Genomic DNA, 26,850 nt, shown 5'->3' with positions numbered 1-26,850 from the left:
CCAGACAAATAATAGAAGCCCAATTAATATTTGGTGAATGAAGGAATTAATGAATAGGGCAAATGTCTCTACCAATCTCTTCTCCTTCTCACGAGGCAGACATCCTCCTCTTCCTCTGGGCTCCAGGGAACCCAGCTCACGTATGCCCGCCTGTCAGCGGGGAGCAGGCGACTATACTGTTCTGCCCCGGAAATCCCAATGAGCTTCTTGCCCTGCCCTGAGAATGCACCTGTGTGCCAGTGTCCCTTAACTCACACCCTTACCCCAGGTTCCCTCCCAGCTAACCCCGGGTGGTCATGTGCACCACACTCCTACCTTTGAGCCCAATCAGAGTCCTTACCCAAGTCAAAATCTACTTGCCAACTCAAAGGTATTCTGTGAAGCCTCCCTCTGCCCCCTTCCCTGCTGTGTAACCCTAGTGACTCTGGAACAGTCACTTCCAGCCCCTCCTTATCCAGACCAGCATGTGTCAAACGGGGGTTCTATGTATTCACGGGACAGTTCTCACTAGGAGAATTTAAAATTTTCGATGTTGATTTTTAGTAGTTATTTACTTATTTAGTAATTATGAAAAACGAATGCTGCATTTGCATTCTGATGACCTGCTAAGACAGTCCCCCAGCACTCAAGTGGGAGCCCGGCAGTGCTGCCTGACACTCCGGGCGACACGTGAAGGGCAAAAGAGGGGTTAATGCAAAATGATGCAGTCTACCTAAAGCAGGGCCAAATGCCATCAAAGCCCAGGGCAGGAACTGAGGTTTCTTAGGGGCTTAAAAGGAGCAAAGCAGAGGAGAGCTGGTCATCACGTGGAGTGGGCACCACAAACGCAAGGGCGCCCCGCTCCCAGTGGTCGGCGCTGCGGCAGAGTTTCACGTGGCGGCTCAGCCCTGCTCAAACGTCATCGCCGCAGGAGATCAGTGCTGCCGACTTCACTGGTGGCTTTGCCCACCTTTGCCCTGGAAGTTCTTGCAGTTTTACGCTTATGTAATGAAAATAAGACGTTTGTACGTAGTGTTCTAATATTCTGGTGTTAACAGGCACTGTCACAACTCCAGAGTTCAGGAGACTTTTCTTACAACCCAGCATTTCACCTATTCTAGGGCTCAACTAACCATACGTTACCATGTTGTAAGAGAAGATGGACTGTAAGTTCCAACATTCAACATTAGTTCAAATGAAACAGAATTTAAACAAAAACCCTAACAACAGAAGGTCATGCGAGCGTTGGGAAAAGGTTAAAACGTGCATGCACTCGTGCCATGGGGCTGGGACAGCATCATCAAGGGCGAAACGCTACTTATTTTCAGGGCTGTCCTTCACCCATCTGGATAAGTTTCTGATGTTGAATATGGTAGCCAGTAGCCACATATGAATTTACACTTACATGAACTGAAATAAAATTTAAAAATCAGTTCATCAGTCTCACTGGATGCATTTCAGCCTCGATAGCTAGATGTGGCTAGTTGTGGCCCCCGTTGGACAGAGCACAGTGACAATGTTCCTACCTTCCCAGAAAGTTCACAGACAATTCCATCTTCATTGAGCATCTCTGAGTCAGTAATAAAGACCTAAAATTTGCATCACCCAATTGCTGTCTGAGTAATAGACTATTTTAAATATTGGTGCCTTCAGGGGATATAATTAGGTGAAAACCCAAGTGGTTTTTTTAAGTGCACATTAAGAAAGCTCTTCTCAATTTTAATTGATGAGCGATATTGTTTTTTAAGGAGTTACTTAAGCTTGAGAGTGAAACTGGTAAATTTCATATAAATGAAATGCTTATCTATATTTTCTGGGTTTAAACAGATCTTGTTTTGTACAGACTTATTCTAGCAAATGACGACACAAACATCTAGCGATCTTGTAAAAACCACACACCGTAATTGACATATTTTGACACTATCCGATGTTTATAAGAATTTTATGGGTTTCTGAGTGCTTGCTGAACTTTTAAAATTAATATTACTATTCCCATCCTATGCAACATTAAACACACATTATGTCTTTAAATTTTAAAATAGTGCATAAAAGTGCTTATATGTCCTGGATTGGCTTTTGAGTCTGTCACAGGGACTTTTGCCTAAATTTGCCTATATTTTCTGACACTGAGATTTAATCACAAATACACATAGAATGTTCTCTCCAGGGTTTGCCACTTGTACTTATTGATTTCTTAGAAAAATGGGATTATTAATTAAGTTTAAATAAAATATTAGAACAAAAATATGTTTCAATATTTCGTCAAGATGTGCCCAATGTATATGTATGTATATTTGAATGTGTTTTATATATGTGTATGTGTAAATAACTTACTTTAATTATAAGTTGTCTTTGCCTAAGATATTGAAACATGTATCACATTTTAAAGATGAATCCTGACAGTTATATTTGTGAATAAAAATAAAATATTTGCAGTACCCCCCCCCGGTTTAGCTAGTTTAAACATTACCATTTGTACTAATGTCAGAGGAAGTCCCTAAAGGACCTGTTATAACATTCCAGTGTCAACATCTTTCAAATGAATACATTTTTCCCTAGGGAGGCAAAAAAGATTTTATCTGTATATTTTAGTTGGGATTTAATGGTACAGGAGAAATCAATGGGGAAAAAGAACAGAGAGCTATTTTCATTCAAAACCACTAATTGCATTAGATTGCTCAGGTTAAAAGCATGTATTCATTCCATTTTCTTTTGATTTTTATACATTGGAGATAATGAACTAGTGCTGGTTAAATATAGCATTCCTTTTCTTAAACATGATATATTGATTAGCTTAATGGAATGGTGTCTTTTAGTGAGTGCTTAAAGAACTGCACTTGCTGAATGAATCCATTCAATGCTAATCAATAGGAATGTTGTGGCATCATTATAATTCTACTTTTTTAATTGGGAAAAGTATACCCAAAAAAGAGTATACAAAATGTATCAGTACAATTTTATTTTTAATTTTTTTAAAGATTTATTTTATTTATTATTGGGGGAGAGGGTCAGAGGGAGAAAGAGAGAGACTCTCAAGCAAACTCCCCGCTGAACACAGAGCCCAACGACGTGGGGCTCAATCTCAAGACCCCGAGATTATGACCTGAGCTGAAATCAAAAGTGGGACGCTTAAGGTACCTACCACTCAGCTGAGAAATCAAAATATTACCAGAATCTTAGAAGCCCTGGTATTAGTTTGCTAGGGCTGCCATAACCAAGTACTACAGGCTGGGTAGCCTAACCAACAGAAATTTATTTTTGCACAGTTCTGGAAGCTAGAAGTTGAAGATCAAGGTGTCAGCAGGGTTGGTTTCTTCTGAGTCCTCTCTCCTAGTAAATTCCTCACGGAAACTATGCAGGCAGCCTCCCCCAGAGGGTGTGCTCAGGCAGTTCTGCAAAGGCTCCAGCCAGGACCCCACCCCCCATCTCTGCGACCCTCAATTGCCCTGTGCTCCCTGAGGTCAACCACAGTGCATCTGCCCAGCACATTCTACTTAACTGGAAGTATGAACAGATGTTTAAAGGCGATTTATTAATTAGCTAGAGTTTCTTCCACATGGTGCTGCCTTGCTTTAATCTGTGTCATTGGGAGCTCCCCCAAACTTGAATTTAAATTAGTTCACCCACGGTGGTACAAACTATCTCTAGTCAACACATGTAGCTTTTCATGGAGGCAGGGATGCCCCCAAGGGCTCGCTGATGGATGGAATGATACAAAGTATCATCTCCTTGGTGTTTCCCTGTCCTTAAAAAACAGCCAATTTTCAGCAACTTAGAAAAAATCGGAACCAGATCCTGAAGTTGAAATATGGTGGCAGCGAGCCATCAGAAGGAAGGCAACTACAGGAAAGAAAATACGGTGTAGGGTCAATAACCAAGTTCACTCCCATCCTGGCTTCTAGGGTCACCCTTTCAAAGATGATGGTCAGTTCTGACCCAAACTCACTCATCTCAACCGTTGATACTGGAAGCTCAGAGGGATCTAATTTTTCAAACAGAACAACAATATTAAAATACTGCATTTGAGGGACTCTGAAATAACTAGATCCCTCTCCAGCACTAAATAAATGCTTCCGACTACAGCCTTGGCATTCATGGGGCACAAGGGAGTCGTTTATTGCTATGAATATTTAGAGGCAATCTTGATTACCACTTTCATATTAGTGGGCTAGTTCCACAGCCAGGAAGATATGCACACCGTGGAACTGAGAGAGGGCACAATTGAATTAACTGCAGGATAGCACAGGGAGGAGTGAAGGCATTGCAGTGCCGTAATGGGGTGGCCCTGGCTTGGGGTCTCTTACTACATAAATGATAATAATGTTTATTCATGAGTCATCGATAATTTTTTTTTCTGATGGAAACTGACCTTAACAAACACCTTGTTAAAATATGCAGAATGGCACGTATTAATCTCAGGTAAAAACGGCTTTTGAAATATAGGTAATGTCATTTTTAAGGTTTCTGTGGGTTAAAATGTTGGATTATCTTTAGTACAGACTCTCCTTAAGGAATTTGTGTGACATGACGGGTTGACAGATTTTCAGCCTGCTTCTCCATTCCCACGACAAAACTCACCAACCTCACCGCCACCGGCGTGCGTGATGCTTGCAGTTCAAGTTCTTTATCCTGAGGCTGCTGGAGTGATCACTAATGCTTAAATTTGCAGCAGACATTTTTGATTTTCATTTTAGATTACTGTAGCTATAGCCAAAACATCTTAAAAGCCTTATTTATTCATTGAAATGTTGCCAGTCTCCCCCGTGTGCCTCTGCATGTGACGGGTTCGTAGTCCCCCATGCACTGTGTTCTCTGGCTGAGGACCGTGGCTGATTCTGAAGGAGACACGGTCATCTGTCCCTTCCTGCAGCTCACTACTGGGTTGTAAGAGGACAGTGACAACATGACTTAACAGAAAGCAATCTGGAAAACCCTACGATGCAGGTTTCTCAAACTTAACGCATCTAAAATTCATTTTTTACTTTACGGCCCCTCCATCCGTTCCAAAGAGGAAGCTGGGGAAAATCAATGCTAGCTCTCCCCCAGAGCGAGCCCAGCGACAATGCTCTCTCTTAAAACCCTTCAATGGTGGCCCATTGTACTTAGAATAAAACCATGGCCTTCATACCATAAAGGGTCTGGCCTCTGCTCACCAGGCTTCTAGAACACCATTGAGCTGGCCAGGCTCCAGCCAGCTTCCAGGCCTCTCCACCTGCTGACCCTCCACACGGAGGTCCTCCCTGGGCTCCACCGCCAGGTCTTAGGCTGGACATCGCTGCCTCAGAGAACCGGGGACCGTCTCGGTGGGGCTCTGTTCCCCCACACCCAGTTCCCATCCTTCCTGGATTTCCTCATTTGTGATCATTTATTGGTGTGTTTACTTCACTTGTTGACTGTGTATCGCCTAGTAAAATAGAAACTTTGCAGGGGAGGGGAATTTTTCAGCCTTGTTCCACATTCTGCTTCCAACACCCAGAACAGGAGCACCTGGAAACAGGGACAGAGGCTGTCAGAGGTGGCGGAAGGAACGCGGTCCGAGGGGTAGCGAAGAAACCCCAAAGCCATTAACGTCAAGTTAGAAGGTATAAAAGGGACATCTGGACTGTCCTCCCCAGTTGGAGCTGTCCCCAGGCAGAAGCCTACGGTCTGTTCTTCTGACCCCGATGGGCTGCCTGCCTCGCCCCTGGAGGCTGATGTCCCTCACGGACCCAAGTGCCATACAGAGGATCCCTTTACACTGAACAAGGAACTGGGCCTTTGACTATGACTTGTATTCTGTTCCTTTAAGGAGGGTGCGTGGGCTTGCTGGAAGCTAAATTCTTTACATTTATACTTGGGACTGATAAAAATGTCTAGTTCCTAGTACTCTCCTGCTCCTCGTGCTCAGTTTCTTTGGACCTTAGTGATAAAGAATCCAAATCAGGGCAGAGGGGTACAGAGCGGGTGGCAGGAGGAGGAGGGCAGGTGATAAAGTATAAATCAATGTGAAACAGACAGCAGACTGACAGGGTGGCGGGTAGGGAGAATCAGAAATCAGAGCCATGTCAAGATGAGGGTGGGTGCTGAGCAAAGTCAGGGTAGGAGGGATTTGAGGAAGACTTGTTTGCTGGTAATAACTTACTCGTTATTAACTGTCCCAGGCGTGGGGACCGTACCCTGGATGCATGGTGACATGGTGGCTCAGGGGACAAGACTGGGTGGTGACATGGTGCCGAGATCAGGCTGCTGAAATTCACCTTTGACCACTCTGCTGGGCCTCAGTTTCTTCACTGGGAAAACAGGGATCATTGTACTGTTCTGTCTATCAGTGTGGTCAGCAGAATAATGGGGCCTCAAAGAGGTCCTCATCCCTGGAACCTGCAAACGTGTGACCTTACTTGGAAAAAGGGACTTTACTCGTACGACTAAGGGCAGGACTTTGAAAAAGTAAGATTATCCTGGATGATTCGGAGGGACCCAAGGTAATGATGAGGCTCCTTAAAAGCACAGAACCTTTCAGGGCTGGGGTCATTGAGAAGCAACACACAGTGGCCTCTAGAAGCTGGCGATGGCCGTCAGATTACAGCCAGTGGGGACGCTGGGACCCGGCCCCACGGCCTCACGGCCTCAAAGAGCAGGATTCCGTCAGCACCTCAGATGAGCCAGTAACAGAGCCTCCCCCATGTCTCCACCAAAAACAGCAGTCCATGAACACCTTATGCTAGCCTGGTGAGCTCCGAAGCAGAGAACACAACCAACCCACCGGACTTTGGTCTTCAGAACTGACAGCGAGCCAGTGGGGACTGTTCTGAGCCCCTCAAGCTGTGGTCCTTTGTCACAGCAGCAACAGGGAACTGACATAATCAGGAGAGATGGCTATGAGATTCAAATGGGAAATTGTCTGTTGGGAAACCATCATGTGCGACAAACGGAAAATGCAGGTCTGTTCTAGAAATCCAATCACAAGTGAGACTGCTCCTTCACAGAGCGACCATGACAAATGCTCCATCGCTTACTATTTAATGCCATTTACCCAAAATGCAACCTTTTAGGTCTTTTGTACTTAGATCTAAATAAGGTTTTTTGGTGTTTCTTTTTTTTAGATTTTATTTATGTACTTGACAGAGAAAGAGAGAGAGAGAACACAAGCAGGGGGCGCTGGAGAGGGAGAAGCAGGCTCTCTGCTGAGCAAAGAGCCTGATGTGGGACTCGATCCCAGGACCCTGGGATCATGACCTGAGCCGAAGGCTGACGCTTAACTGACTGAGCCACCCAGGCACCCTAAATAAGGTTTTTTAAGCTAACAAGTTTTCAAAAAGAACTATCATACAGTCATTAATTGGGGGCCTAATTACGAGCCAGGTACTGTGCCAGTTCCATGTGGGAAGATCTTATACCTGTATGATCAGTACCACAGAAGGGATGGAAGATTCTGCAAGACCCACGGTGATACTGCACAAGACAGTGAATGCCCTTCATTTTGATGTGAAATATTCTAAAGGAAGTACTTTCTAAGATTTGCTTACTGATGTCAGGGACATAATATTGGAAAGCAACACAGAGCATTGCTTTTCAGAATGACTTGTGTCTTCTTGAAAGACACAGCCGTAAAATAACATGCACGGTGTTTATTAACTGGAAAGCTTGGTTTTCAATTCAAAGTTCATTTATCTAACTAATTTGATGTCTGGAAACAGTCATGTACCATATTTTTCTACAACACCATTTCAAAACTGTCAGTCAGAGGAAGTTAATAGCTTAAGTTGCTAGTTTGTTTGCCGCAAGCTGTCTTCCAGAGAGAATACCCCATTCACGTGTTGACTGAGGGCCATTTATAAAGCATCGCTGTAATCTCTTTCAAATAGCATTAGCAGAATATAATAAGCCCTTTAAAAAGTAATCCTGCTATCGATCAGAGGCACTGCCAAGTCATTGTGTACTAAAGAAAGCCCAACGCAAACAAGTTTTTCTATTACAAACAGAATTATAGCTAACTGCTAATTTTTTAAATAAAACGCGCTCTAAGTGCCCCATGAAAAATCACCCTAGAAGCCACACAGAGATCCAGGAGAACTCGCATTTCACAACCTCAGAGAGAAACTGGAGTGTGACTCTCACCAGCTTTGCCTATCGCTTGTCCGTCTCGCTGGTTCCTGGGGTGTTTGGGCGTCAGGATCAGGAGGAAATGGGAGCAGCAGAAGCTTCTCCCAGTCAGGAGAAGGACAGCGGAGCACGGGCTGTGGGCCAGGATGGTCCAGCGGGCAACTGAGACTCAAGAAGAGCAACCCAGGGACTCAAGTGGCCCCGGCAGCCACCACATGAACCTCCCTTCCCTGGGCTGGAAGGACTTCACACCTCTGGGGGATAGAATTTTCCATCTTCAACCCAGCTCCATTCTGGGACAGAGGTCCTCAACTGGTACACTTTGCTGAAGGAAAATTCGAGTCCAACTCTCTTCCTGTTAAAATATTACTGAAACCGACCAGTCATAAATCTAGTAACACTTATGGCCAACTTTGTCCTCTACGTTGAAGATTCCCGATTCCAAATCCCTAGCTCCGACCTCTCTCTTAAGCCCAAATGGGTTGCAAATGCCCCACAAGCCACGTCCAACAGAGATCTTACCAGTAAGTCTAACATGCAGGTTAAAACCCACTCACGTCTCACCTCCCCCCTGCCAAGTGCATTCTCCCAAGTGCATTCCTCAGCCTGTTGATGGGGTTGTGGGATACAGGTGAGGTTCGGTAGGGTGGAGTCCGGAGCCAATGACCAAGAAAGAATTCTTGAGACGTCTTTGGTGCAAAATGGTGGTTTATTAGAGCTCGGGGACAGGACCCATAGGCAGAAAGAGCTGCTGCCCCAGGTTGTGAGGGGTGGCTGATTATATGCTATGGGGTTGGGGGAGGTAAGGAAAAAGGGAGGTTGAGAAAGTACTTTCATATGTCAAAGAAGACTCACAGGATACCAGAGGCCTCGCTATTGTCAAGTTAAGGTTGTTTACCCCTCTAGTAAGGCATTAACATGAAGATAGTTGGGAACTTCCTGGAGGCTGCAGATTATAAAGACATTTAATTGTATTTACATTTCCTTCTGGAAGCTAGGTTATTGATAGAAATGCTTTGTTCTTGTAGATTGCTAAAACATTTGTAAACTGAGGGAGACTCAAGTCTTGCAGGATTGTGGTATCTATAGGTTAACTGTTTCTTTGTCCTTTAGGGCAGCCAGGCATGCCTGAGGAATGTCACGTACATACATACATCCCATGGGGGGGGGTGCAGGCCATCAGTTTCTGCTTTGTCCTCAGCTTGCCTTCTGTTCCCTCATCACTGTGATGCCCCCCCCTTCTTACCCCTGCTGTCATCATCCTCCTCAAAAGGCCACATGCACACCACCCTCTGACTCCCTTCCTCTTGGTCCTACGTTGAACTACTGGCCCAGCTCTGGGCTTCTCCCCCTGCCCCCCACGCATCTCTGTGCCTACTGCGTGGTCCCCAACCACCTTTGCTCTGGCCACTCTCTCAACAGCCCGTGGTCCACATTATTCTCTGGCTTCTCTATGGCTGCAGGACTCAATTATACTTCTCTCCTCCATCCTGAGTATGACATCCTGGGTTCCTCAGCATCCCCGACTCCCGAGTCCGCCCACCCTCCCTCTGATGAGGGAACAGAAGGCAAGCTGAGGACAAAGCAGAAGTTGACACCCCACAACACATCCCCCCCCCATATATGTGACATTCCTCAGGCACTCCTGGCTGCCCTAAAGCAAAGGAAAGAAAAAACACATACTTAACCTATAGAGACCACAATCCTGTAAGACCTGAGTCTCCCACAGTTTACAAATTAAGCAATCTATAAGAACAAAGCATTTCTATCAATAACCTAGCTTCCAGAAGGGAATGTAAATACAATTAAATGTCCTTATAACCTGCGGCCCATCCACAGATAACAGAAGTGGGCAGAGTGTAATGTTCCTGCTGGAATCTCCCATCTTCATGTGAATGCCTTACTAGAGGGGTAAACAACCTTAACTTGACAATGGCAAGGCCTCTGGTATCCCGTGCGTCTTCTTTAATAAATGAAAATTCTTTCTCAAAACCTCCCTTTTTCCTTACCTCTCTCAACCCCATGGTATATAATCAGCCACCCCTCACAACCCCGGGGCAGCAGCTCTTTCTGCCCACGGGTCCTGTGTCCATGCTTTCATAAACCACCATTTTGCACCAAAAACATGTCAAGAATTCTCTCTTGGTCCTCAGCTCTGGACTCCACCCCACGGAACCTCACCTGAATTCCAAAGCTGCATCACCTCCACCCCTACTCACTGAGCCGGAGCAGGCTGACAAACATTTTCCAGAAAGGGCCAGAAAATAAAGAATCCGTATTTTAAAGAAAGACTTTAAACTCGATGGGCCGTATGGTCCCCGCCATGACGCCTCGACTCTGCTGTTGCAGCACAGACATGGCCAGAAACAAAAGGTACGTGAACGAGCGTGGCCATGTGCCAGTAAAACCTTATTGATGGAAACTAAAATTTGAACTTCATATAATTTTATGTATCATAAAATATTATTCTTCTATTGATTTTTTTTCCAGCCAATAAAAAATGTAGAAAAACATTCTCGAACCTGAGTGAGCCCCAAAACCACCTGGAGGGCTCACTGAAACCGACTGTCGAGCCCGTCCCAGAGTTTCTTACTCAGCAGATCTGGGATGAAGCCCGGGCTTTTGCAATTCTAGCAAGTTCCCAGGTGATGCCGACTCTGCCCATGTGGGCACCACGTCTGCAACCCCACTGTGCTAGAAAAGTGTGGTTTCACAGGGGGGCCATTCGTGAGGTCCCCTCACCCTGCAACTCTCGATGGTTTGGCCCCAAGTGCTGTCAATTTGATTTAGTTGCTAACATCTAACAGGAGAATTCACAGACAAATCTGGACGTGAAGCTTCTCGAAGGGGGAACAATAGGGGGGAAAATGGCAACCCTGGGCTTCCACATCAGGTGGTGACAACCGGCTCAAACAGAAGAGACTGTGCCCGTTCTCCCAGCTCCACCATGCCCTAGTGTGTCTGTCCACAGAGGCCGCAGGGCAGAGGTAATCTACCATCTTATGCCTGGCCAGCCTCATTCGTTCGTAACACCTGCCTGGCCCCTGGTGGCATTCGAGTTCACCTGAATCTCTGGTCTAAAGTTAGATAGGATGAGCACAGAAGTAGGATGATTGTGAGAACGCATGGGAGGACTGGATGAGCCCACCTTTTCTTCTCTAGCCTTCCCTTCTACTTCCTGAACTCCGCCCCGTCCCCTAGGGTCCCTGAGGTGCTCCTGACCTTCCAAGCTCTCCCCAGAGGCTCCGGTAGAACCCTCTTCGCTACCCTTTAGACTACACATCCGCATTCTGCCTGGGGTACAGGTGTTTCTGTCCATGGCTTTATGCTCACCGAGCTGTAAGCTCCTTGAAGCCTGAGCCAACTCTGAGAACCCATCAAGATGCCTCGAGCGCTGCCTTCCTGAACATACAAAGGACGAAACTAATGCTTATTTGATTACCTTGATTAATACATTAAAAAATATTGCTTACTCCTTCCTTCATCAGATATTTATGCGCCTTCAGTACAGGCTGTCTACCCTGCTAACCAATCTTGACCTTTCTACAAAGCCTAAGTTTATTAAAATATCATATTTTGCTGAACAAATGAGTATATTGGCTATTTTGTTGTTGATGCTGTGTTGACAGAGTGAGGTATTTAAATTCAACCTTGATACACACTATTTTCGCACCAGAATAGAAAACCTGGTCCTTGACGGGAATGAGGCTGGAAGCATCGCACATGCATGATCACCAAATCCTTAGCCTATTTTGGGCCTCCTGTAGCCCATCTTAAACCAAACCATAAGAGTGTAAACAAGGCAGCATTGAAAGGGTCCCTGTGGAAACTGTACCAGGACAATACTGGCTGCCTTCAAATGAATATGAAAAATGGAGTTCACCGTCAGTGCTGTCATTTGCATCACTGGGGTTGGCCATGGCTTTGCGTTTGGGAGGACAGCTAGGAGCGCGCTGGGCTCCCTCCGGTCCTGTGGGAAGAGGAAAGAGTGGCTACATTCTTATCAACAACCTTATAATGACTATGCAAAACTGGACCAATAATCAACTTAACTGGACGTTAAAACTAAGTAATGTTGACCTGACAAAAGTGAAAGAGAAAAAAGGAGACAAGTCAGCTAGACGGACGTAGCACATAGGTATGAATAATTTATGACTGACCCTCAAGATTTTTAGCCCAGGAAAGCCAAAATCCCCCTATTTTCTAGAGACAGATTGTCATACAGAGATATCTGAAGTCCTGCTGAAAAATCTCTTATTTGTAATAATTGTAAAGAAAATAGTTCAGAAAAGATTTCAGATGAGTTACTAGTTAGAAGAAATTTTGTATAAACAAAATTGTGTATGTCTATATATTTCTTAATTATAAAACAAGATCTTAGGCATAGGTGCACTGAAATGGGGAGATGTAAATTGCTGCATGGTCGTCAGGTTTAAGTTAAAGGTTTCCCTGCTCATTTTTATAAATAGAAAATCTGTGTGTAGTGGAAGATAAGAGGAAGTAGCCAGGTAAGCCCACCAACAGCTTCCCCTTGAACTAGAACTCACTTTTTCATTATAGTCTCCTCACCTCCCCAGGTAAACTAGGATCACACAGACCTGAGGTCAAATCCAAGACCCATGACTGACCACCTCTGTGACTTAGTCATAGTTAGCCTCTCTGAGCTTGTTTCCTTGCTTGTAAATCATAATAATACCAGCTGGGAGGATTAAGTGGCATGGTTTATGTCCATAGCTGGACAGGGTCAGCACACGGGAAAACACTTAATGTGATTGACCATAAGGATTACACCACACTGCCATTCGTACTGCTCGTACCTCTGTTTCTTTTGTCTAAAAATATATTTTTGCCTTCCAGTGCAGCAAAACATCCCCATTCTTACAATGTAGTTTCCATTTTGTTACAAACCATAACATCTTACCACAAAAATACAAATACAGACATATTTATTTTCGTTCTTTCACTGGAATTGTTGAAAAAGAGAATTATTCTCAAGAATCTTATCCAAATGATCAATCACAGCTACCTACTAAGAAGAGAAAGGTTAATGAGTCCCTTCTCCATAATTCCAGGAGACTCTTGCCCTCCTCACAAACACATACACAAGCTCCCACCTTCATTCCACCGATACTTTTTTTTTTTTTGCCTTTCCAGAAAGGTGTTGTTTGTAAAGAAAAACCAAACCAAACCATGGAATGTGGAGTGGACAGAAGGCAAGCCAGTCTCTTTTCATCTAACAATAAAAGCCAAAAAGAAACCAGAGTGGTAAGGCACTGGACAACAGGGGAACACGCACGCTCTGTGGTTAAATCATGCATCTGCACCTTGCGTCTACTATAAACAATTCAAAGTCCTGGCAGGTAGGTCTCACAAACAGCGGCTGGAGAGAACAGCAGGCTCATAGCCATTCCTGTTTGTGGGAACCCTCAGGAAATATGTGCCAAAACATTTTTGAAAATAAAATGCTTGGCAGGTAACTTCTTCTTCCTTAATTTTGAATACCCTATTGAAAAGAACTACATTTTCAAAGTCGTGCAAAGTTATCAGCCCCTCCCCCAAATACATCTTTTGCAGGAACTACATACCCCTGCTCCTTCCACTGTTTTCTACCTCGTTTGGTTCTAGACCAGTCACCATTGTGGGACTTTATTCTGGAATCATGTCAAGTGAACTGGGTTCTTAAAATGCAGCCATGGTTGTAATAGATTAGATATAAGTGACCTAATTAGGAGTTCAGTGAGATTCCTTATCCTCCTTGATCTTTACCTGCAAGGTCTATAAATTTGATCCAGGACTGCATTAGCTTTTCATTTACTTTGATCCCCACTCTCTTTGTCCTATCAACTGCTCTTGCACTAGATCCCTCATCCTAGAAGTGTTAATTTTTTTTAATTGCAGTCCTTGTTATTTTACTTATTGATTTATTTTATGAGTTTTGATCCATAGTTCAAATTATTGAGAACTTTAGAAGCCATAACTCTTTTGTCTAACCTGGTAGCTACTTGGTGCTCTGCCAGGCTTATTAAAGTTTGATATTCCAGTGTTGGTGAAGTGCCAAGAAATGGGCACTTTCATGCACAGCTGGTACAAGTGTAAATTGGTACAGCCTTCCATGGAGCAATCTGGAAATAGTTATAATACTCCTTTAAATGTACATTTATTTAATTCAATAATTCTACTCTTAAGAATTAACCTAAAGGAAATAACCAGAAAAGTATGCACAGATAAAAGCAGAAAGACACTTAGCATAGTTCATATTGAAAAGTCAGAAAATACTTATATGTTTACCCCAGGGGAATATTACAAAAGCAGCACAGGAACCACAGGACACGATATTATGAAGTCATTAAGTTGCTGGAACGAGAATGGGGAAATTCTGCTTCTGGTGATGATGTTCTGAATAATTTGGACACATCATCCCACTGAAAACAACTAGACAAGGTGGACAAAATATATAAAAGTTCTATTTAAAGACAACACAGAGTTTCCAAAATATGTAAGAATTACAGGACCATGACTCAGGTGGAAAAGGAAACCCATAGTGTGATACCAGAAGTGGAGGTTAACTTTTCTATTTATGACATCTGCAGCATTTAAAGAGGCAGCTGAGGGTCTGAAACTTGAGCAGAACTTCCACCGGATTCACAGGGTGAAGGGGACAAAAACTGAAAATCAGAGTCTACTAAAAGGTGATACTGATAAACCCCTCTGACTCTGGACTTTGGGTTGGGATTTTGAAATGCTACAGTCTAGGAGAAAGGGTGAATGAGAGGTAGACTAGTCCTCACAGAAACTGAAACCAGCCCAGTCCCTGATCTTGAGTGCCCCAGCTTAGACATGAACCATATACAGTGTCTCAAACTATTTTTACACATCTCATACACAATGTCTGACACTCAAAAAATAACCAGGTGTAAGTGGACACCAAGAAGAGGACACTGAAAATCAGGAGAAACAACAGACAATAGAAACTGATCTATAGGAGAGTCAGTTGATAGAGCCAACGGAAACAGACATTAAAATGATTATGCTTAATATGTTCAGGAAGTTAAAAGACAAAACGTTCAGGAGAGAACTAGAACTTCCTGGATATTCTAGAACTGGAAAATACAATTCAGTGAAAAAGTTCCATAGCAGTTTTAACACAGCTGAAGAGAGAAATGGTAGAGTGGAAAATAGGTCAGAAGAAAATATGCAGGACGAAAGCATAGAGACAAAAGGATGAAGAATTGAGAAAAGAGCTAAGGAGACCTATAGGATCTGGTGAATGGTCCATGCATGTGTAATCAGAGGCACAGAAAATGAGACAGGAGAAAACACAGTGGAAGCAATATTTGAATAAATTATAAGGAGGCATTTTTCAAAATTGGCAAAAGACATCAAGACCCACATTTTAAAAAAACACCATGCCTCCCAAGCACTATATAAAAGGAAAAACCACATCTTGACCTAACATAATAAAATTTCTGAAAAACAGAGATGAAGAGAAAATATAGTATCTTAAAAGGAACAACAATAATTGGCAGATGGCGTCACAGAAAACAATGGAATATATTATAGTGCTTAAAGGGAATAGTTCCTACCTAGACTTTTACATCCCATGAAATACCCTTCAAAAATTGAAAGTGAAATAAAGACATTTTCAGACAGATAAAAATTGAGAGAATTCAAAGGCAACAGACTGCATTAAAGGAATACTAAGGGCTTTCCTTCCTGCAAAAGGCAAATTACCCTTGACAGTTGCTTAGAGATGCAGAAAGAAATTAAGAGATAATATTTAACGCGTGGGAATCTTTAAACGAAAATTAAAGGCTGGGTGTTATATGCAACTAATGAATCATTAAAAACTATATCAAAACATATGGTGGCTAACTGAACATAAAAAAAAAGAAGAAGAAAATTAAAGGCAGGTTACAACAATAACAAGAGAGATGGGGAGCAAATATAGCCCAATGAATGAGTTTACAGGAGTTTACACAGTTTCAATGACTTCATTTCCAGAGACATATTGTTCAACTGGAAGAAGCAGCTTTCAGGACCCCAGGTCTTGGTGTCTCTATCTGGAACTTCGGTCACTAGAGATATAGTCCAGATTTCTTCTGGCTACACCTATCTCTTTGTTGTCATGCATTTATCCAACAAATCTATTAAGCATCTACTACATGCCTTGTACTGTGTAGGGGACTGGGACTGCAGAGGTAAAGACACCCACTTTATCAATGGAGAAGAAAACCTCAGGGAGATTAAGCAACTTGCTCAAGGTCACCAGGCTCACAAGGGGCAAAGCTGAAATCTGGTTCTATTTCTCTGCCATAAATTTTTTACTAAGCAGCCCTGACTCTTAATAAAAAATACCACATATATGAATGCTAACTGGTTTGATGCATGTTATTCTTTCTCTCTCATGTTTTGTTGCCATTAACACTCTGCTTTTTTCTCTCCTATTCCTATATCACTATCACTCTCTCTACGATCTTCAGATTAATCCCCTTAATGCTCTTTCCTATTCCCTATGCCTTTGTTGAATAAAATATTTTGAATTTATTTGTGAAATGGGCGATCTTCTATTTAAGATGTCAACATGCAACACTCTGTAACTGGAAGACTGTCACTGGGATTTCTAACCATCTAATGCTATCAATCATACACAGCTGCTGTCCTCTCTCCCTGGCAGAGACCTGAGGTCAGGGTCGAAGGTGGCCTAGAAAGGAAGGCAGGAGACTGCTTCTTCCTTCCACCTGCCTGACCCCATCCCATCTGATTAATCTTGGCACTGGCGCCCTGGTGATACACAAAGGTGAGAAGGCCAGTGCTGAGGCTATCAGTGGGGCTCCTTCCTGCTTCTCAATTACCCAGTTCAGAACCTTGGAGCTAAGAGTTATTCCTCTTGACTCAGGCAATAACTTCTGCACATATCTCTATCACAATTTAACAACTTCGTGGGAAAGATTATTTTCACAGAGCAATGATCAATCACGTTTATATATAATGTATGGTCAAGATACAGGTTTATAAGACTGAAATACTGCTTCGATGATTTAATCTGAACCCCTATCTTATAGAAAGATAGTCTGTAGGCTGGAGGCCGAACTTTCCAAGTTTGGCACAGGAACAAACATGGCGAAGCAGCCTGAAGAGTTTGGAATGAGGAAAGCGTGTGGGGGTGGGTCTGAGGAACAATAAAAGAACGATGCCAAGTGATTATTTGATTTAAGCATCAGAACTGGATGACCCTGAGAATCCCTCTGGAGAACATATTACAGATTGTGGCTTCTCCAGAGAATGCTGAAACTTTAGATAAGGCCAGGATGTTTTTGTACACTATTTGTATGGTAGACCCTGAGTTTAGTTACTACCGGTACTGTTATTTTATTAGTAGTTAAGACAAAAAAAAAAAAAAAAAACTGACCTGACTAGAGAATAAAATTCTGAACAGAAAAATAAAAATAACTTTTCAAACCCGGATGTAAAAGTCTCTACAGGGTGAGTGTGTGCTTCTTTTCACGTGTCCACAGATTAAGTGTTGCTCACGTACACACACGGCCAGTATATTTCATGAGCGTCCACAACCATATCTTGATGAAAAAGACCAACTTCTGAGAAGCCCAGAGGTTTCCGTCAACAAGTCTTTCCCTTTTCATCTGCTGAACAAAAAACAAGTATTCAAAACAAGTGACTCTTTCAATAGGTAGGCTGAAATCACCGGTTATCAACCTGGGTGATTTTGCCCCCAGGCAACATGTGGCAATGTGTCCAGACATTTTTGGTTCTCATGACTAGGTAAGGGGTGCTCCTGGCATCTAGTGGGTAGAGACCATGGATGCTGTTGAACATCCTACAAAGCACAGGATAGCAGAGCCCCCAGCAAAGAACTGTCCCATCCGAAATGTTACTAGTGCCACAGTTGAGAAACTCCGCTATTAAAGTCTTCTTCATGAAGAGCTGTATTTAGCCAGATGGTCTATAACTTAATAAATACTAATCACCTATTGGATTACACAGCCGTCTTTCTCTTTTTTATTTTTATTTATGTATGCAAACAGATGTGTTATGTATTTTTAAGATCACCGTTGAATGGGAGAAAACTTGCCAAAATACAGCTACATTCAATCTATATCAGTGCGAATGCAGTTTCACTCAGCCCTAGAAATGACGGTACACTGGAAAAGAGATTAATGTGTATTTAATCTGGGGAGGTTTTCTGTAAGAGATAGTCTTCAGTTCTCATTTAAAGGAAGATTAGAGCATGCTGGGGAGGGTGGAAGGAAAACTTTCATGTTTCTGAGTCAGATGTGCAAAAAATTGGAGACAGGCAAAAGGAACATGGGGGTGAGGAGTGGAGTGGTTGATATACTTGGAACAGTGAATTTTTGGAGGGGGAGGTGTATTTATTTCAGATCAAGACTTGTAGGGTGTGACCATTTGGCAGGAAGATTTGAGGACAATCATCAAAAGTCTGTGTTTAATCCTGAGCAACAGAAAGCCAGGGACCATCATGGGTCCACTGAGAAATACTCAGAAAATAAAAATACACTGGTTCACTCTCCTCTTGTCCAAGTGGACAATATTGCCCTTTGTAAACACTCTTGTCTTTCCCAATTTCAAGGCACAGTTAATAATCTGCCTCTTTAATCCTAGTTTATACTCTGTGACTAGGGCTTAATCACTTAATCTATTTCAAATTTAAGGAACATACATGGATACCATGTATCATGACCATGGGACAGCTTGAGCCACTTAAGAAAAATTTCAAGTACAAATAGTGTGCAAAAACATCCTGGCCTTATCTAAAATTTCAACATTCTCTGGAGAAGCCACAATCTGTAGTATGTTCTCCAGAGGGATTCTCAGGGTCATCCAATTCTGATGCTTAAATCAAATAATCACTTGGCATCATTCTTTTATTGTTCCTCAGACCCACCCCCACACGCTTTCCTCATTCCAGACTCCTCAGGCTGCTTCGCCATGTTTGTTTCTGTGCCAAACTTGGAAAGTTCGGCCTCCAGCCTGCAGACTATCTTTCTATAAGATGGGGGCTCAGATTAAATCCTCACTAACTTGTTATTGTGATCACAGATGTGTTTCTGGACCCATCTTCCTTTCGCATGCAATCTCATGGAGTTTGGGCTAAAGATGGAAAGTCAGCAATTTTTAGAAAATAATTGGTCTTATGATATTTGGAGAATGACAAATGAGTTTTAGCAAAAACAGAAATTATTTTGATAAAACAGAATGCAGATAGATGGGAAGAATTCACCCCTTGCATGAGGACACTTAGGATAATGAGTAGAGGCCCAAGGCACAGGAGGACAGAAGAGGTCTGAAGAGTTTGAAATGATCTCTATAAATTTAAGTAAAAGCACAGTTGTCTCCTATCTAAAGTCAGTTTGTATTCAGTTGTTTTTTAAAAAGGAAACCACCAATGAAGAAGATACTGTTATGTTCAATTATAAATCACCACTGAAAAATAACTTTTAGAAAAAAAAGACAAAGATTTTTAAATAGGCAATATACAGCACACCACTACCAAAGAATGCATCTTTTCAGAATTATAAATGTCGAAACTGTATTTTGACTCTTAAGGCAATGAAACCCTCATGACTTCCAATTTCTACTGTTGACACATGGGCTATAATGCTAGGGAAAATGTGATCTATACAAGAGAGGAGCAAGAGGAGAGGTGGAACACCTGTGGAATGGGCTGGACATTAGGGTAAGAGGAGAACATAAGCCCAGGGAGGGACAAAGTGGAAAGCTGAGTGCCTGGACACTGATGTGTGGGCAGAAATAGGGGAGTGGGGGGGGTGGTCTGATCATTTCTTATATTTAATGTGCGAAGTATTTTTACATACATGAAATTAATGTTTCTTTAAGTACAATGGGACCCATTGCTGCTTCAGGCAACATAGATATTCCTTTTCACATGTCGCTCGATAAAACCCCCATTCATCACAGTGTGCTTTTCATCGTTTTGGTATTTCCAGTTGCTCATACTAACCTATATATGTCCCTAATATAACAGCAGCTGTTGTCACTGTTTTTGGAAAAATACAAGCATCTTTGGACAGCTTTTCCAAGCAAAACTCTCATTTTCCTTTTTACTAAATTGGTCTTGATTCGTGGCAAGAGTTAAATAACTGCAGAAATCTGATTAGGAAGAATAATGTACAGATTACATAAGGGTCCCAGGTCATTTCCCAAGACAGGTCATTAGATTACTCCCTAAGAAGAGAAAATTCACACACAGCACTTTCTCAAGATACTCAGGGCAATTAAGAAGGTCTTACCCTATTCCTAGCTCTTGGGAACTTTCTGAGGCAAGGTATAATGGTTTGAGCAAAACCAGGGACAATGGTAAAGGGAGATTATTCTATACAGCAGAACACGGAAACAGGCAGTATGGTTCAATACTGCTCCCCACACACACACACGCACACATGCAGCTTGAGACAGACTAACTGTACATAACAAAGCCTCTTTACCCCGGGTAGCTGAGGTTCCTCCATTAACTGCAAGGTAATAGCTCACCTTGCTTCTCCTAATTGTGAGACCACCATCATATTATACCTCAAATTGGTTTGTTCATAGAAGGGTAAATATCCTAGGCCAAAGGTATGTTTAAATTCTCCCACCACAGTATAATATTACTTGACAGAGAACTACAAATAAGTTAAAGAAGTGTATTGGTATTTCCTTCAGCTTTTCTCAATCAGATTTCCTCCGGAGATTAAGCTGTAATGCCTTAAGATATCCATTATACATGATGAATTCATTTCTGTCCTATGAACTGAGAATGGTGCCGGCTCTGTACCATTCTTGGGAGAACTGAGAAAACAGCTACTGAAATCATCTTTTGTCTTCTGTGGTTCAGAACTCTGGTTATGCTGCACATAAACATCCAAATATAAATAAACAAGGCAATAAACCAATGAAGACAACTAAGAAACCAACAGTGTAGGAAAAAAATGGAATACTAAAACAAAACAAAACAAAAAACAAGCCCCAAACAAAACTTTACATTAAAACAAAGTAGGAAAAATAAGCATAAAAACAAATGGAAAAGTAGAAAATAAAAAACAACCCCTACAATAAGAGGCAGAGGTGGTCAAACTGAAAAAGCAAGACCTAACTATATGCTGTCAGCAAGAAATGGACTTTAAATATAAAGATGTAGATAGGTTAAAAGTCAAAGGATGGAAAATGACAGACCATAGGAAGTGAAATACTAGTATTTGATAAACTGGATTTCGAATTTAAAAAATTCTGCTCCTTAAAAAACATCATTAAGAAAATACAGAGTTAAGCCACAGTGTGAGAGAAAATACTTGCAATACAAAGATTTTGTATCCAGAATACATGAAGAACGTTACCACCCAAGAAGAAAAGCATAAACAACCCAATTAAAAATGGGCAAAACATTTTGAATATTTGCCCCACCAACCTCCCAAAAAATATTTGAATGGCCAATAAGTACCTGTAAAAATGGCCAATCTCATTAGATATTAAGGAACCAAAACCACAATGGGTACAAATATTCGACCACTAGAACAGCCGTAATTAAAATGACTGAGAATACCAAGTGCCAGCGAGAGTTGGATCAATCGAATGCACGTACACCACTGGTGGGAAAGCAAAATGGTGTAACTACTTTGGGAAACAATGCGACAACTTCCTGGAAATCTAAACATGTATTTACCATTTGAAATGAGAATTTCACTCCTAAATATTTTCCAAAGAAAAATAAAAACATATGTCCACACAACAATTTACACAGGGATAATCATAACAGCCTTACTCTTAATAGCTCGAAACTTGAGTCAATCCAAATGTCCATCAACAAACTGTGGCATATCCAACAATGAGCTCCTATTCAGCAAAAAGGAATGGACTAATGACACCAATGACATCACAGACACGTCTCAAAAACATTATGTTAATCAAAAGAAGACACAAAAGGGTACACATTGTATGGCTCTATGTATATGAATTTCTAGAAAAGAAATATATAAACTTCAGGAATCAAAGAATAGATTGGGGCCAGGGTTAATGGAGAGGACCGACTACGAAGTAAATTTTGGGGATGGTAGGTGCACACATTTGTCAAAATTCATTAAACTATATACTTAAAATAGGTACATTCTATTGTTTAATTGTTTTATTTCAAAGTTTATTTTTTAAAAAAATCTCCACTCTTGATATGGTTTTATCTATCTCCCCTTTAAGTTCTACTTATTTTTATGTTATATATTTTGAATAAATTCTAATAAAATTTTTGGGATTGAAGGGAAATGATTCCAAATAAAATTATGGCAGGGTAATTGACACTTTTTTCATTATGAATACTTCTCTTTATTTCTAATTATGCTTCTTGTCTTAAATCTAGTATATTTGATATTATTACAATTCGCAAGCTTTATTTTGAATAGTGCTTGGATAGCATATACATTTTTTCATCCTTTTCCTTTATTTCTATAGAAATTTCTATATTTCTATATGTATTGATACTTAAAGAGTGTGTCTTGTAAATCACACATAGAGAGTTTGGTTTCTTAACTCCATCTGGCAATCTTTGTTTTTTAATTTGCCAATTTAATTTTAATATAATTACTGACACAGCTGAGTTCTCCCATCCTTCTATTTATTTTCTTGTCCCATTAGCACTTTGTTCCTTTATTTCTCCTTTCCTTTAAAAAAATAAATCATGTATTTTTCCTATTCTATTTTCTCCTCTAATAGCTTGTTATATTTTTTGTATATTTATTTTAGTGGTTAGAGATTAAAATCTGCACCCCAGTCTTACTACACCATATCCTAAATTAGAATCTTTACTTCTTTCAGAGCAATGCAAAAACATTATGGCAGTTTAATTTCATTTGTTATTCCCTTTGTACTACTGGTGTCATATATTCTACTTCTACATATGTTGCAAATCCTCAAACATCTTGTTACTGTTGTTTAACAATCAATACTTTTTACCAACATATTTACTTTATCTCTTTGCTCTTTTTTGCAGATCTGTGCTTCCATCTGGGTTCATTTTCTTTCAACCTGAAGCACATCCTTTCATAGTTCTTGGAGTCTGCGTCTGTTGCAGATGAGTTTCATTACCTCTATTTGGTCTTTAAACATTTTTATTTCTCATTCATTTTTGAAGAATATTTTCATTGGGCTGGATTGTAGGTTGCAGTTTTTCCTTCTGCCCTTTCAAGATATCTTCTCATTTTCTTACTGCTAATGTATTTCCATTGCAAAGTCAGCTGTAAGTCTTAATTTTGCTCCTTTGAAAGTCTTTCTCTAGATGTTTAAAGATTTTCTTGCACTTTAATTTTCAATAGTTTGATAGGATTTTCTATTTATCCTAATTGGGATTCATTGAGCTCCTTGAAAGTATGAGCTGACTGCTTCTCATCACTTCTGAAAAATTCTCAGGCATGATTTCCTTAGAGGATGCTTCTGCTCCAATCTCTCTCCTTCCCTTATGGGATTCCAAGAATGTGTAAGTTAGACTTCTGACTGTTCCATATGCTTACGTATATTATTTCCATTTATTTTTATCTGTGTTTTATTTTTTACTATTGCTCTGTCTTCAAGTTCACTTTTCCTAACTTCTTTTTACATTCTGCCCTTAAACTTTCCAATGACTACTTAACATTAGATATAGCTTTATTCAGTTAAAGGATGTCCACTTAATTTATTTTGTAGATTCCAAGCTACTGTTGAAATTCTACATATATTTCTCAATTTTTAGCTTTTCTTTTCTTTTTCTTTTTAAAGATTTTATTTATTTATGTGACAGAGAGACAGCCAGCGAGAGAGGGAACACAGCAGGGAGAGTGCGAGAGGAAGAAGCAGGCTCCCAGCAGAGGAGCCCGATGTGGGACTGGATCCCGGAACGCCAGGATCACACCCTGAGCCGAAGGCAGACGCTTTAACGACTGCGCTACCCAGGCGCCCCCTAGCTTTTCTTAAAACCATACCAATCCTAATTAAGTCCTTCTCAACTAATTCCAATGTCTGGATCATTTGTTACACTGCTTTTATTATTATTTTTTTGTTTGTTTCCTGATTGCTAGTCACAATTTCTGGCTTCTTTTTGCATGTCTAGTCAATTTTTATTTCATGACAGCCATTGTGTATGAAAGTACCATGGAGGCTCCAGATGGTATTTACACCAGGGTGGGGGCAGCCTTTCCTCTATGGCAAGATTCAATCAATGTAATCGGTCCCTCACCTGTCAGGAATTGAGTTGGGTCAAGGATGGGTTGCAGTCCTAACAAGACTCAGCCTACCTCCAGTTAGTGCCTATGCCTTGAGAGTGATCCTCCCAGGCTTCTGATGGAGTCTGGAGGATCCCTGTTCTCTCAAGCCCAAAAGACTGCAGAAGAGGTTCAGTTCTACATTTTGGAGGTTTGAAGCTTACTCTTTAGCTTCCTTACCCATGAAAATTTAAAATCTGGCATGAGAGGGAAAAGTCACGTGACTGTTGCAAGCCTTGTTCCCCTTGCTGGATCTTGTCTTCCAAGCACCATGAGTATGTGGAAGATTTCACCCTGCCTTTCCAACCCATCACCCAAGCCTCCTAAACTATACTGGAACTTATATGTAAATTTATATTACTGAAGTTAAGGAAAATTTCAACAACACAAACCTTTTACTACTTTAAGCATCCCCAGAGAAATCTTACTTTCACTACTGATTTACTCAGCATTTTTTTAAAAGATTTTGTTTATTTATTTGACAGAGATAGAGACAGCCAGCAAGAGAGGGAACACAAGCAGGGGGAGTGGGAAAGGAAGAAGCAGGCTCACAGCAGAGGAGCCTGATGTGGGGCTCGATCCCATAATGCCACGATCACGCCCTGAGCCGAAGGCAGACACTTAACAACTGAGCCACCCAGGCGCCCCTACTCAGCATTTTTAAAAAATTAATTAATTTTATTATGTTCAGTTAGCCAACACATACTACATCATTAGTTTTGATGTGGCGTTCAATGATTCATTAGTTGTGTATAACACCCAGTGCTCATCACAACACGTGCCCTCCTTAATATCCATTACCTGGTTACCCTCTCCCCCACCCCCCTTCCCTTCTGTAACCTCAGTTTTGTTCCTGGAGTCCAGAGTCTCTTGTGGTCTGTCTCCCCTCTGATTTCTTACCATTCAGTTTTCCCTCCCTTCTCTTGTGGTCCTCCACACTATTTCTTATGTTTCACATATGAGAGAAACCATATAGTAATTGTCTTTCTCTGCTTAACTTATTTCACTTAGCATAATCCCCTCCACTTCCATCCATGAAGATGCAAATGGTAGGTATTCATCCCTTCTGATGGCTGAGTAATATTCCATTGTATATATGAACCACATCTTCTTTAACCATTCATCTGTTGAAGGACATCTCAGCTCTTTCTACAGTTTGGCCATTGTGGACATGGTTGCTATGAACATTGGAGTGCATGTGGCCCTTCTTTTCACTACATCTATATCTTTGGGATAAACACCTAGTAGTGCAATTGCTGGGTCATAGGGTTTTCTTTAAAAAAAAAATTTTTTAGAGAAAGAGAGAGAGAGCGCAAGTGCAAGTGCAAGTGCATGCCAGTGAAGGGGGAGGGGCAGAGGGAGAGAGAGAATTTTAGCAGGCTCTATGCCCAACATGGAGCCTGACACGGGGCTCAATCTCATGATCCTGAGATAACCTGAGCTGAAATCAAGAGTCAGACGCTTAACTAACTGAGCTGTCCAGGGGTCCCCTACTTAGCATTTTTAACAGTACAAAAGTGAACTTCTATACAGTCACTATTTAAAATTAATTCAAGTTTTGAGTAAGTGATATTTTGACTACTTTTTTCAAATCTTGATTTTCTATGTGAAGAAGTGCCCTCAGACCATATCCTAGAAGTTTAAAAATATTCTCTGCAAATTGACTGATGCCTGGTGTGCTTTGTAGTGGAGGATACTGGAACATCTCTCTTTAGATAAGAAGCATTATCATCTCATAGTTAGCAACTGCAAATAACAGCTGTGACATGTTGAAGTTCTTTTAATATTATATCCATAGCTGAAGGTCAGACCTTATCACTTACCAGTCCAGGAATGATGCATGTGTCAGCTGTCATGAAGCCTCTTCTGGAATAATTGCAGAGATGCATTTGTACAGTTGAGTAGACATTTTTTCCTGCTTGCCTTCCATTCTCCTTGTATACAGTCCCAAAACCCAGAGTTCTTTTGGGGAATCACCAGTCTCCCACTTGGTCCTTCTTATTATGGTTAACTATCTCCTCATCCCCATGCCAAAGGTGGGCATATGGTTACACTGACCATTTCAAATGTTGACACATAACACAAAATTAGTTCTTAGAGACTCAGTTTGAGGACTCTTGTTTGCATTGCAGAGGATAAGAATGTCTGTAGCTGGGGTTGCAGAGAAGGTACAAGATAGGAGCTGTTGGCAGCCATCTTTCTGCTACTAATTTAAGGCCTCTCTCAACACAGAGCTAACAGGGAGGAACTAAGAGATGTAGAGAATAAATGCCAGTCTTGAGGACATTGGTTGAGTCCCTGGATGGAGCCTATCATGTCTAAACCAGGAAGTGCCCCAGGACTTTTCAGTTTTGTGAACAGAAAACAAAAATCCCTGTTTAACATAAGTGGGTTTTGGTTGGTTTTCTGTCACTGATAACGAAGAGTCTCTTCATCGGGTGATTTGCAACAATGGATCATCATTCTAGCTAGAGTCCATTCTAAGACAGAGGCTACGTGGTGATCTGGGTGTATCAGGTGGAAAGTTAAAGCG

The 26,850-nt window shown here is 41.5% G+C and overlaps 1 protein-coding gene across 1 annotated transcript in view; it reads right to left on the bottom strand.

Annotated features, from left to right (window-relative positions):
• Window positions 1-26,850, bottom strand: part of ADAM12 (ADAM metallopeptidase domain 12) — a 333,867-nt gene that overhangs the window by 248,177 nt on the left and 58,840 nt on the right. The gene's annotated exons all lie outside the window — the stretch shown is intronic.

The sequence above is a fragment of the Ursus americanus genome, chromosome 6 (assembly GCF_024610735.1).
Source record: "Ursus americanus isolate L20-20 chromosome 6, mUrsAme1.1.p, whole genome shotgun sequence".
Classification (NCBI taxonomy): domain Eukaryota; kingdom Metazoa; phylum Chordata; class Mammalia; order Carnivora; family Ursidae; genus Ursus; species Ursus americanus.
This window is presented reverse-complemented; position numbering and strand designations above follow the sequence as displayed.